This window comes from Triticum aestivum, chromosome 7B, assembly GCF_018294505.1.
Source record: "Triticum aestivum cultivar Chinese Spring chromosome 7B, IWGSC CS RefSeq v2.1, whole genome shotgun sequence".
NCBI lineage: Eukaryota > Viridiplantae > Streptophyta > Magnoliopsida > Poales > Poaceae > Triticum > Triticum aestivum.
In genome coordinates, this window is record NC_057813.1 from 136,747,345 (window position 1) to 136,761,625 (window position 14,281).

Consider the following 14,281-nt stretch of genomic DNA (forward strand, 5'->3'; position numbering starts at 1 on the left):
ACAAGATAGGAGGGCGCCCCCCCCTGTAGGGCGCGCCCCCTATCTTGTGGGCCCCTCGGGCGTCCACCAACGTACTTCTTCCTCCTATATATACCTACGGACCCCGAAAACATCCAGGGGCACCACGAAACACAATTTCCACCACCGTAAACTGTTGTATCCGCGACATCACATCTTGGAGCCTTCGCCGGCACTCTGCCGGAGGGGGAATCTACCACGGAGGGCCTCTACATCAACATCCTTGCCCCTCCTATGAGTTGTGAGTAGTTTACCACAGACCTACGGGTCCATAGTTATTAGCTAGATGGCTTCTTCTCTCTTTTTGGATCTCAATACAATGTTCTCCCCCTCTCTTGTGGAGATCTATTTGATGTAATCTCTTTTTGCGGTGTGTTTGTCAAGATCCGATGAATTGTGAGTTTATGTTCAGATTTATCTATGGTTATTAATTGAATCTTCTCTGAATTCTTTTATGTATGATTGAGTTATCTTTGCAAGTCTCTTCGAATTATCGGTTTGGTTTGGCCTACTAGATTGATCTTTCTTGCCATGGGAGAAGTGCTTAGCTTTGGGTTCAATCTTGCGGTGTTCTTACCCAGTGACAGAAAGGGTTGCAAGACACGTATTGTATTGTTGCCATCGAGGATAACAAGATGGGGTTTATATCATATTGCATGAGTTTATCCCTCTACATCATATCATCTTGCTTAATGCGTTACTCCGTTCTTATGAACTTAATACTCTAGATGCATGCTAGATAGCGGTCGATGTGTGGAGTAATAGTAGTAGATGCAGGCAGGAGTCGGTCTACTTGTTTTGGATGTGATGCCTATATACATGATCATGCCTAGATAGCATCATAATTATTCTTTCTATTAATTGCTTGACAGTAATTTGTTCACCCACCATAATGCTTATGCTCTCGTGAGAAGCCTCTAGTGAAACCTATGGCCCCCGGGTCTATCTCTTATCATATTTGCTTTCAATCAACTTTTATTTGCATCTTTACTTTCTTGCATCTATATTATAAAATACCAAAAATATATTTATCTTATCATATTATCTCTATCAGATCTCACTTTCGCAAGTGGACATGAAGGGATTGACAACCCCTTTATTGCGTTGGTTGCGAGTTCTCAGTTTGTTTGTGTAGGTGCGTGGGACTTTTGAGGAGCCTCCTACTGGATTGATACCTTTGTTCTCAAAAACTGAGGGAAATACTTACGCTACACTTACTGCATCACCCTCTCCTCTTCGGGGAAAACCAACGCTAGCTCAAGACGTAGCAAGAAGGATTTCTGGCGCCGTTGCCGGGGAGGTCTTTTCTCAAGTCAAGACATACCAAGTACCCATCACAAACTCATCTCCCTCGCATTTATATTATTTGCCATTTGCCTCTCGTTTTCCTCTCCCTCACTTCACCCTTGCCGTTTTATTCGCCCTCTCTTTCCCAATCCCCTCCTCTCTTTTTCGCTTGCCTCCTTTTGTGTGCTTGTTTACTGTTTAACCTTATGGCTACGCCTAAGGGGCCTAAACACCTTCTCAGAAGGATGGATGAGATTGAATCGAATATTAGAAGCTTTATGAATTTGCAATTTGAGCATAATAATTTCTTTAGAAAAGAGCTTAAGGAACAAAAAAGTTTTTCGGGATTTATGAACAAAGAGCTTGATGATATGAATAAAGAATTCTATGGTGTTAACGCTCAAATTACCCTGCTTGAGATGCTATAGCCAAAATTTCTGACAAGCAAGCCACCTTAGTCAATAAGATGGCCGCTAAACCAGAAAAATTACATGAAAATAATGATGAGGATCTTAAAGTTATTGATGCGTCTCCTATTAGATCTATGTTTTGCAGTATGAATTTTGATGATTATGGGACTGATGATGAATCAACTTTGCCTAGAAGGCGTCCCAAAAATTCGGAGTCTTTAGATCTTAATGCTAAATTTGGTAAAAGAGAGATTGGAGAACCTCCACTTCTAATAATGTTGAACCCACTATCTCAGATTTCAAGGAATTTGATTATGATAATTGCTCTTTAAAAGGTTGTATTTCCTTGTTGCAATCCGTTGTTAATTCTCCTCATGCTTATAGTCAAAACAAAGCTTTTACCAAACATATTGTTGACGCCTTGATCAATCTTATGATGAAAAACTTAATTTGGAAGTTTATATACCTAGAAAACTTAATGATGAGTGGGAACCTACTATAAAGATTAGAATTAAAGATTTTGAGTGTTTTGCTTTGTGTGATTTGGGTGCTAGTGTTTCCACAATTCCAAAAACTTTATGTGATATTCTAGATTTCCATGATCTTGATGATTGCTCTTTAAATTTGCACCTTGCGGATTCCACCATTAAAAAGCCTATGGGAAGGATCAATGATGTTCTTATTGTTGCTAATAGAAATTTGGTGCATGTAGATTTTATCGTTCTTGATATAGATTGCAATCTTTCTTGCCCTATTATTCTTGGTAGACCTTTCCTTAGAACGATTGTTGCGATTATTGATATGAAAGAAGGGAACATTAGATTCCAATTTCCTTTAAATAAAGGCATGGAGCACTTTCCAAGAAAGAAAGTCAAATTACCTTATGAATCTATCATGCGTGCTACTTATGAATCAAGTTCCAAAGATGGCACTCGTTAGATCTATCCTTGCTTTTATGCCTAGCTAGGGGCGTTAAACGATAGCGCTAGTTGGGAGGCAGCCCAATTTTCTTTATGTTCTTTGTTTTTGTTCCTGTTTAGTGTTAAATTTTGTTTCTACTTTCTGTGTAGATGTGTTTTTATCTTTTGTTTAGTGTTTGTGCCAAGTAGAACCTATAGGATAAACTATGATGATAGTTAATTTGATTCTGCTGAAAAACAGAAACTTTGCGCTCACGAGAAAAAATTCAATAAATCACAGAAAAGAGATTTTGCATTGATTCTTTTTGCTGCTGATCCAAAAAAATTTTCCAGTACGTCCTATTTTGGTAGGATTTTTAGAGTTCCAGAAGTTTGCGTTAGTTACATATTGCTACAGACTGTTCTGTTTTTAACAAATTCTGTTTTCCGTGTGTTGTTTGCTTATTTCAATGCATCTATGGCTAATAAATTAGTTTATAAACCATAAGGAAGTTCGAATACAGTAGGTTTAACACCAAAATAAATAAAAATTAGTTCATTGCAGTACCTTATGTGGTGGTTTTGTTTTCTTTCACTAACGGAGCTTATAAGATTTCCTGATGAGTTTTGTGTTGTGAAGTTTTCAATTTTTGGGTAAAGATTTTATGGACTATGGAATAAAGAGTGGCAAGAGCCTAAGCTTGGGGATGCTTATGGCACCCCAATATATTCAAGAATAGCCAAAAGCCTAAGCTTGGGGATGCCCCGGGAAGGCATCCCCTCTTTCGTCTTCGTTCATTGGTAACTTTACTTGGAGCTATATTTTTATTCGCTACATGATATGTGTTTTGCTTGGAGCGTCGTGTATTATATTGGTCTTTGCTTGTTAGTTTACCACAATCATCCTTGCTGTAACACACCTTTTTGGAGAAGCCTATTTGATTAGAATTTACTAGAATACTCTATGTGCTTCACTTATATCTTTTGAGCTTGATAGTTTTTGCTCTGGTGCTTCACTTATATCTTTTAGAGCATGGTGGTGGATTAATTTTATAGAAATTGCTAGTCTATCATGATTCACTTATATTATTTTGACAGTCTCTTAGAACAGAATGGTATTTGCTATGGTTTTAATTTGGTCCTAGAATGATGAGCATCCAAGTTGGGTATAATAAAAACTATCATAGAAAGTGAATTGGATGCTATGATCAATTTGATGCTTGATAATTGTTTTGAGATATGGAGGTAGTAATATTAAAGTCATGCTAGTTGGGTGATTATGGATTTAAAGAATGCTTGTTTTGAAGTTTGTGATTCTCGTAGCCTGCACGTACGGTGAACCGCTTTGTGATGAAGTTGGAGCACAATTTTATTTATTGATTGTCTTCCTTATGAGTGGCAGTCGGGGACGAGCGATGGTCTTTTCCTACCAATCTATCTCCCTAGGAGCATGCGTGTAGTGCTTTGGTTTTTGATGACTTCTAAATTTTTACAACAAGTATATGAGTTCTTTTGATTAATGTTGAGTCCATGGATTATACGCACTCCTTTCACCCCTCCATTATTGCTAGCCTCTCTTGTATCGTGCAACTTTCGCCGGTACCATACACCCATCATACTCCTTCCTCAAAACAGCCACCATACCTACCTATTATGGCATTTCCATAGCCATTCCGAGATATATTGCCATGCAACTTTCCACCGTCCCGTTCATATGACACACATTACTTTTGTCATATTGCTTTTTGCATGAACATGTAGTTGACATTGTATTTGTGGCAAGGCCACCTTCATAATTTTCATACATGTTGCTCTTGATTCATTGCATATCTCGGTACACCACCGGAGGCATTCATATAGAGTCATATTTTGTTCTAAGTATCGAGTTGTAATTGTTGAGTTGTAAGAAAAATAAAAGTGTGATGATCATCATTATTAGAGCATTGTCCCAGTGAGGAAAGGATGATGGAGACTATGATTCCCCCATAAGTCGGGATGAGACTCCGGACGAAATATAAAAAAAGGGTGGCCATAAAAAAAGAGAAAAGGCCCAATAAAAAAAGAGAGAAAAAGAGAGAAGGGACAATGCTATTATCTCTTTTTCCACACTTGTGCTTCAAAATAGCACCATGATCTTCATGATAGAGAGTCTCATATGTTGTCACTTTCATTTACTAGTGGGAACTTTTCATTATAGAACTTGGCTTGTATATTCCAATGATGGGCTTCCTCAAAAGTGCCCTAGGTCTTTGTGAGCAAGCAAGTTGGATGCACCCCACTAGTTTTCTTTTGTTGAGCTTTCATATATTTATAGCTCTAGTGCATCCGTTGCATGGCAATCCCTACTCACTCACATTGACCCCTTGAAACGTGCTCGTCTCTTTGAGGTATCCATCAGGAATCTGCAGCCTTTTGATCACAACAGGCGAGATCAAGTTCAGACTGGCCCCACCGTCAACTAGCATCTTCGTCACCTTGAGGTTGCATATAGTTGGTGAAACCAACAACGGCAAGCACCCGACCGCAGTTGTGCGATCAGGGTGGTCCTCGGTATCAAAAATGATAGGCGTGCTAGACCATTTTAGTGGCTTCTGGGCATCGAATGATGGCTCCGCCGCTACGATCTTACGCACCCACTGCTTGAGCTAGCGGTGAGAGGTGTGCAGCAAGGCACCACCGTCGACGCACATGGCCTCCATAGCTTTCTGAAACTCGTGATCACCGGACTCATCGTCCTTGTCATGATCATCGTCTTCCCGCTTCTTGTCGCGGCCCCGGGTGGGCCTCTCTTCCTGGTGATCCTTGCCGCGGTGGCCTACTTGGCCGCCACGCTTCCTGCCGGATCCTTCGACACCGTCTTGACCTCCTTGTCCCGTCTCTCATATTTGGCCTTCTTCTTCTCAGCAAGCATCTCAACTTGTTGGCAGTTCTGGAGGTCGTGGACCTTGGTGCGGTGGATCTTGCAGTACTACTTGTCGGAGCTTCCTGGCTTGTCGGCAGCCGCCAAGGCCCAGCAAGCGGCACACCCATCAACTTCCTTGCCGGGGTCGCTTGCCTTGGCCTTCTTGGCAGTGCCGGTGTCGTCGGATCCCTCGACGGCAATTACAACCTTGCCCTTGCACTTTCTTTTACGGCGCCGGCCCTTCTTTGTCGGGGCGGCGGTGTCATCGTCTGTGGAGTCGGTTTCCGCACCGGCATCCTCGCTGGGGTACTTCCTCCCCTCTTCAGCTCGAGCGCACCTATCGGCCAGAACATAAAGTTCGGCCACATCCTTGACCTTGTTCATCGCCAGCTCTTCATGCATCTTGCGGTTGCACACATTCTGATGGAATGCACTGATCACGGTGGCAGGATGAACATCTAGGATGTTGTACTACACCCGGCTGAGTCTCTGGATGTACTTGCGTAGGTTTTCTCCTTCCTTCTAGGGGATGATATGCAGATCGCTTGCCTGGCCATGAGCTTGATGGCCTCCAGTGAAGGCGCCAACAAACTCATGGCACATATCCGACCAAGAATAAATGGAATCCGCCGGCAAGTGCATCAGCCATGACATGATATTGGGCTTAATTAAGTGCCAACGGGAAGTAGTTGGCAAGCACCTTGTCGTCACGGGCTCCAGCAGCTTGCATGGCGATGGTGTAAATGCTGAGGAACTCTGACGGGTGAGTCTTGCCATTGTACTTCTCGCCAACGTCGGGCTTGAACGTGTGGTTGGAGGGCCACTGGAACTGCCGCAGCTCATGGGTAAAGGCTAGGCAACCCACCTCGTAGGGTAGGCCACTGTAACCTCCCGGTGCCGGGTGGTCCATAGTGGGCCCTGCCCGCCTATCTGACTGGTGGCGTGCATCACACCGGCGTTCGATGGTGGTTCAAACATCTTCAAGGGCTCGCTCCCGAAGAACTTGGCGCTGATGGCGGTGGGTCCATGGATCAGACGACGCTAAGGAAATGTTATCACAAGCGTCATAACGACGGATCGACACCCGAGGCAACTGGCGTGTGGGAGGAGAATGCACCGTGGCTGCATCACCTCCGACCCTTCCACCACTAGCATGCGGTGGCTCGACGGAGCGTCGGCCTACGGGCCCCACTGGTCGCGGCTCATCTTTGTTGGCGATGCCGGCGAGGCTCCAGACGGTGGCTCTCCAGTCGTCGGGCTTCTCTGCAGCAGGAGGAAAGTCGAGAAGCAGCTGCGCGCGTGCCAAAGCTTCTGCTGGCGTGGGCGGCGGCGAAAGCTACATGGACCGTGACACGCTCCGACTTCTAACCACGTTAGAAGGGGCTCTATCACGTCCTTGCGGTCGTACACCATTTTTGCCAGCACCTCGGCGTGCATGCTGGCTCCCTTCGTCCCGCGAAAGATGCGTAGGACTCTTCCCACGGCGGCGCCCAGGGTCACCAGCATGGTGACGCTGCTCATCGCGCACAACTTGGGAAGAGCGCGTCGTGGGCACTGGCATAGATGTCTTAGAGGTCGCCGCATCGCCGGTAGGTGGTACGGCGATGCCATTGGAGGGCCCCGCGCCACCTGCGGGGGGCCTGCTAGTCTTGAGCTAGCGTTGGTTTTCCCCGAAGAGGAGAGGGTGATGCAGCAAGTGTAGTGTAAGTATTTCCCTCAGTTTTTGAGAACAAAGGTATCAATCCAGTAGGAGGCTCCTCAAAAGTCACACACACCTACACAAACAAACTGAGAACTCGCAACCAACACAATAAAGGGGTTGTCAATCCCTTCATGGCCACTTGCGAAAGTGAGATCTGATAGAGATAATATGATAAGATAAATATATTTTGGTATTTTATAATATAGATGCAAGAAAGTAAAGATGCAAATAAAAGTAGATTGAAAGCAAATATGATAAGAGATAGACCCGGGGGCCATAGGTTTCACTAGAGGCTTCTCTCGAGAGCATAAGTATTACGGTGGGTGAACAAATTACTGTCAAGCAATTGATAGAAAATCAAATAATTATGATGTTATCTAGGCATGATCATGTATATAGGCATCACATCCAAAACAAGTAGACCGACTCCTGCCTGCATCTACTACTATTACTCCACACATCGACCGCTATCCAGCATGCATCTAGAGTATTAAGTTCATAAGAACGGAGTAACGCATTAAGCAAGATGATATGATGTAGAGGGATAAACTCATGCAATATGATATAAACCCCATCTTGTTATCCTCGATGGCAACAATACAATACGTGTCTTGCAACCCTTTCTGTCACTGGGTAAGAACACCGCAAGATTGAACCCAAAGCTAAGCACTTCTCCCATGGCAAGAAAGATCAATCTAGTAGGCCAAACCAAACCGATAATTCGAAGAGACTTGCAAAGATAACTCAATCATACATAAAAGAATTCAGAGAAGATTCAATTAATAACCATAGATAAATCTGAACATAAACTCACAATTCATCGGATCTTGACAAACACACCGCAAAAAGAGATTACATTGAATAGATCTCCACAAGAGAGGGGGAGAACATTGTATTGAGATCCAAAAAGAGAGAAGAAGCCATCTAGCTAATAACTATGGACCCGTAGGTCTGTGGTAAACTACTCACAACTCATAGGAGGGGCAAGGATGTCGATGTAGAGGCCCTCTGTGGTCGATTCCCCCTCCGGCAGAGTGCCGACGAAGGCTCCAAGATGGGATCTCGCGGATACAGAAGGTTACGATGGTGGAAATTGTGTTTCATGGTGCCCCTGGATGTTTTCGGGGTCCGTAGGTATATATAAGAGGAAGAAGTACGTCGGTGGACGCCCGAGGGGCCCACAAGACAGGGGGCGCGCCCTACAGGGGGGGGGCGCCCTCCTATCTCGTGGGGCCCTCGGAGCTTTCTTGACTTGCACTCCAGGCTCTCCGGATCAGATTTGTTCCAAAAATAACGCTCCCAAAGGTTTCATTCCGTTTGGACTCCGTTTGATATTCCTTTTCTTCAAAATATTGAAATAGGCAAAAAACAACAATATGGGCTGGGCCTCCGATTAATAGGTTAGTCCCAAAAGTAATATAAAAGTGTATAATGAAGCCCATAATCATTCAAAATAGATAATAATATAGCATGGAACAATCAAAAATTATAGATACGTTGGAGACGTATCAAGCATCCCCAAGCTTAATTCATGCTCCTCCCCGAGTAGGTAAATGATAAAAAGAGAATTTTTGATGTGGAATGCTACCTAGCATAATTCATAATGTAATTTTCTTTCATTGTGGCATGAATGTTCAGATCCAAGTAATACAAAATAAAAGTTCATGTTGATATAAGAAATAGTAGTACTTCAAGCATACCAAGCAAGTAATCATGTCTTCTCAAAATAGCATGGCCAAAAGATAGTTATCCCTAAAAAACCATATAGTCTGGCTAAGCTCTATCTTCATCACACAAAGTATTTAATCATGCACAACCCCGATGATGAGCCAAGCAATTGTTTCATACTTTAATAATCTCAAACTTTTTCAACTTTCACGCAATACATGAGCGTGAGCCATGGACATAGCACTATATGTGGAATAGAACGGTGGTTGTGGAGAAGACAAAAAAGGAGAAGATAGTCTCACATCAACTAGGCGTATCAACAAGCTATGGAGATGCCCATTAATAGATGTCAACCTGGGAAGGAGTCAGCCGAAGGGTAAGGTCACGCTGCCCGTGACATTTGGAGGCGAGTTGAACTACAGGACGGAGAATATTGTCTTCGATGTAGCCGAGATCCCCTTGCCCTACAACAGGATCCTCGGCCGCCTGGCACTAGCCAAGTTCATGGCGGCGGCACACTACGCCTATAACACGCTGAAGATGCCTGGGCCGATGACCATCATCACTTTCCCCTTGACAAGAAGGATGCGTTGATCTGCGCTGACCAACTCTACCGAGAAGTAGTTGCAGCGACTGCCGCTAAGGCACTTGCTCCTACCGCCGAAGCCCCGGAAGGGAAGAAGACTAGCAAGACCTCTCGCACCCACTCCGGCAAGCGCACCTCTTCAGAGTGTTGTGCTCCCGTTGAGGACGTGCCAGAGAACTCCACCGGCAAGAGCAAGAAGTCCAGAGCTACACCACCAGAGACCAAAAAGGTGTCCATCAAGGAGGATGGCATGGGAGGGGCTTCCACCATAAGCTTCACCCTCCATGGCAAATAGGAAGGCGCGCTCGTCACTTTCCTGTGGGCGAATGTCGATGTATTTGCATGGCAAGCATCCGACATCCACGGCGTTCCCCGAGAGGTGATTGAGCACCATCTTGATGTCTATCCTCATGCGCGACCCGTCAAGCAGAAGGTCAGGAAGCAAGCTCTGGAAAGACAGGAGTTCATCACAGAAGAGATCGGGAAGCTAGAGGCGGCAGGCTTGGTGAGAGGAGTACTCCATCCGACATGGTTGGCCAATCCGGTGGTGGTGCGCAAGGCAAATGGGAAGTGGAGGCTGTGTATTGATTACACAGATATCAATAAAGCCTGTCCAAAAGACCCTTTCCCATTGCCACGCATCGACCAGATTGTTGACTCCACGGCCGGGTGCGACCTGTTATCATTCCTTGACGCCTACTCGGGATACCACCAGATTTTCATGACGAGAGAAGATGAAGAGAAGATAACATTCATCACCCTGTGTGGTATGTATTGCTTTTTACGGATGCCTTTCGGTTTGAAGAGTGCTAGCTCAACCTTTGCAAGAGCAGTCCAAATTGGTTTTGAGCCCTAGCTACATAAAAATATGGAAGCTTATATGGATAACATAGTGGTCAAAACCAAGGACAAGACAACACTTGTACAAGATTTGGAAGAGACGTTTGCAAATCTGCGCAAGATCAACCTCAAGCTGAACCCTGAGAAGTGTGTCTTCGGTGTTCCGTCCGGCAAACTTCTCGGGTTCTTTGTGTCACAACGTGGGATCGAGGCGAATCCTGACAAGATCAAGGCCATTGAGAAGATTGAGGCGCCTAAGCGGATCAAGGATGTGCGCCGGCTCACTGGCTGCATTGCCGCCATGAGCAGATTCATCTCCAAGTCTGCTGAGCGTGCCCTTCCCTTTTTCAAAATCTTGAAAAAGGCGGTCCCAATTGATGTAGGGTAGAACCCTAGAGGCCGATCTTTCACGTTTGGAGAAGATCCCTACGAGGAACACGAAGAACACGAGGAGGGGAACGAGAGAAAAACACTCAACCAACAAGAATAAAAGTCACACATGCGCTAGATCATCGAAACAGAAGGAGAGATACAAGATTCAAGTCCAACAAAGGACGATACAAAGGGTAGCCGGTTCTTCTCCGTGAGGAGGTCTTGATGATGGTCTTCTCTGGATGGAGGTCTTGAATCCAGGTGGATCTTCTCCGAAGAGGTGTCGGTCCCTCACGAGGAGTAGATCCGGATGGATGAGCGAGGCTCTATCTCACAAATGAGCTAAATCAACGCTAACCCTAGCTAGGAGGTGGGAGAGTTCTATTTATAGTCATAGTGCAAATGAGGGGCGAAGTGAAGGGGTACATGGGCATCAGCCCGTACCTAGACACAGCCAGGGTCCGGACATCCGTGAGGCGCCGGTCGTCCGGAGGCTCGCGGGGTCCCGGACGCCCGTTGTTCTTCGGATGTCCGCAAATTCCGTTCTGTGGTCACTGGCACGGTCGTCCAGACTTCCTCGGATTTCCATGATTTTGGTTCTGTTGGTGAAGTGGCGGACGTTCGGAGGGGCTCGGTCGTCCGGAGCCTGGGAGACGTCGGACGTCCGGGCTAGGCCGGTCGTCCGGAGCCTGTAGCTCTGGCAGGCCACTCTTCCCTTGGCTGTAGCGACCTCCAGGGGTTGGTCGTCTGGGCCGGGCTGGTCGTCCAGAGCCTGTAGCTTCCAAAGCAGCTCTTCTCCTTGATCTTCACGCTTGGTGTCCTCGCCGTCTTGGCCATTGAATGTAGCTGTTCTGTGGCCCCCTTCCAAGCACCTGATCACACATAGAGTCTTCCCATGAGGTAGTAGCCATGTCTCGTGAGTAGAGAGAGGGAGTTTGGAGAGGAGCGAGTTGTTCACCTTATCTTCGATAGCCTTTGCTCGAGCTCTTTTCATTGGTCCAAGTGGTGTCGAGGGAGATGTAGGTACGTCCATGGGGATGATCGAGGGATGCTCCGCATCACCAATGGAATGGACCCTAGAGGCCGAAGCTGCACTGCAGGATTTGAAGAAATACCTCTCCTCCATGCCAATAATAGTTGCACCTAAACCGCAAGAGCCGCCGCTGCTGTATCTGGCGGCAACCAATCAAGTGGTCAGTGCCGCGCTAGTGGTGCAGAGGGAGGTTGACGAAGGGGTAGTGGCAACAGCAGGACTGGTGGATTGTGAGCCAGAGCTCCCCCCGGCAGGGCCTAGTTCCGGCAAGGCGAGGCCCCTGGCAGGGTCTGACGCCGACAGGACAGGGCCTCTACAACCAAATGAAGTGGTGCAGAAGAAGAAGATGATGCAGCACCTGGTTTACTTTGTTAGCTCCCTCTTGCAGGGGGCTAGGTCGAGGTACTCCGATGTGTAGAAATTGCTCTTCGGCCTCCTTATGGCCTCAAGGAAGTTGCGTCATTACTTCCAAGCGCACGAGATCACCATTGTCACCCGCCTCCCATTGCAACGGATACTGCATAACCCGGACGCAACCGGGAGGATTGTGGAATGGGCCTTGGAGCTGTCGAGCTTTGGTTTGAAGTTTGAAAGCACCTTGATGATCCAGAGCAGAGTCTTAGCTGAGTTCATTGCAGAGTGGACCTAGACGCCCGATGAAGAGATCCAGGAGACCACTCTTCACGGCAAGGAAACAAGTCGCAACTGGGTTATGTACTTTGCCGGGGCTTTCTTGCTGCAAGGCGCCGGTGCTGGTGTGCTACTCGTCGCACCCACCGGAGAGCACCTCAAGTATGTAATCCAGATGCACTTTCCCAGGGAGATGTCGATGAACAACACTGCTGAATACAAGGGATTGCTTGCTGGTCTCAGGATCGCGGAAGACCTCGGGTTCAAGAAGCTCATCGTCAGGGGTGATTCACAGCTTGTCGTCAAACAAATCAACAAGGATTATCAAAGCCCGTTGATGGAAGCCTACATAGATGAGGTGATTAGACTGAAGGAGCGTTTTGATGGGATACATGCGGAGCATGTTCCCCGAGTGGAGAATGACATCGCCGACTACCTGTCGAAGTGCGCTGCCCTCAAACTACCTGTGGAACTAGTACTTTTGTGCTTCGGTTAACTCAACCATCCGTTGAACCATCGATAGAGCAGAATAAGCGAAGGAAATCAGGCCCCGACAAGTACTTTCCCACCGAGCTCCTAGGAGCCGCTGGCAAGGAGGTTGCCATGGATACTAAGCCTACCATGGGGCGACTGACTCCGGCAGGGCGTCAAGCCCTGGCCATAGAGGCAGCCGCTGCCATGGCAGAGGAAATGCCTTTAGTCCTTGCCATCGAGCCCCAGGCTATGGCATGGGCACATCATATCGTTCGATTCCTCCAAACAGGGGAGCTTCCTGAGGAGCAGGGAGAAGCAGAGAAAGTAGCCCGTCGGTCTGCCATGTATCAGTTCGTTGACACCGTTCTGTACAGAAAAAGACCAAACGGTGTGAAATTGAAGTGCATTCCCTGGGAGGAAGGACTGGAGCCGTTGGTAGAGATACATGGAGGCATATGTGGCTCCCACATAGGGTCGAGGGCCCTTGCCGGCAAGGTTTCTTCTGGCCCACTGCCCTCCAGGATGCAACAACACTAGTAACCAAGTGTGAAGCATGTCTGTTCCATTCAAAGAAGCTTCATCAGCCAGCTCAAGCCCTTCAAACAATTCCTCTCTCCTGGCCATTTTCAGTCTGGGGGCTTGACATACTGGGCCCTTTCCCCCGCATTGTCGGGGGCTTTCAGTACTTGTACATTGCAATCGACAAGTTCACAAAGTGGCCGGAGGTGGAAGCAGTGAGGAAGGTGACAGCGCAGTCAGCAGTCAAATTCTTCAAGGGGCTAGCCTGCCATTTCGGTGTGCCGAACAAAGTCATCACCGACAACAGCACGCAGTTCACAAGCCGCACCTTCATGTAGTACATCCATGACCTCGGCAGCAAGGTCTGTTTTGCTTCCATGGCACACCCACGGAGCAACGGCCAAGCGGAGAGGGTGAATGCTGAAGTACTGCGAGGCCTGATGACAAAGAATTTTGACAGGCTGCACAAGAGCGGAAGGCACTGGATTGATGAGTTGTCGGTGGTTCTTTGGTCGATCAGAACAACGCCAAATCGAGCCACCGGCCAGAGACCGTTTGCCCTGGTATACAGGGCAAAGGCAGTTCTCCCCACGGAACTCACATACGGGTCACCTCGAGTGCTCGCTTATGACGAGCTTGAGCAAGAGCGATTGTGGAAAGATGACGCGACGCTCCTCGAGGAAGATCGTCTTCGGGCGGCTATGAGAGCAGCGTGCTACCAGCAAGCCTTGCACCGCTACCATAGCCGCAAGGTTCATGCCCGAAGCTTTGAGGAAGGCGACCTTGTTCTTCGGCGCATTCAATCGGCCAAGAATTCCAACAAGTTGATGCCAAAGTGGAAACGCCCTTATCAGGTAATACGAGTCACCAGGCCTGGTGAGTCCACCTGGAGACCGAAGATGCCATTCCAGTAAGCAACTCCTGGAACATCGAGCATCCTC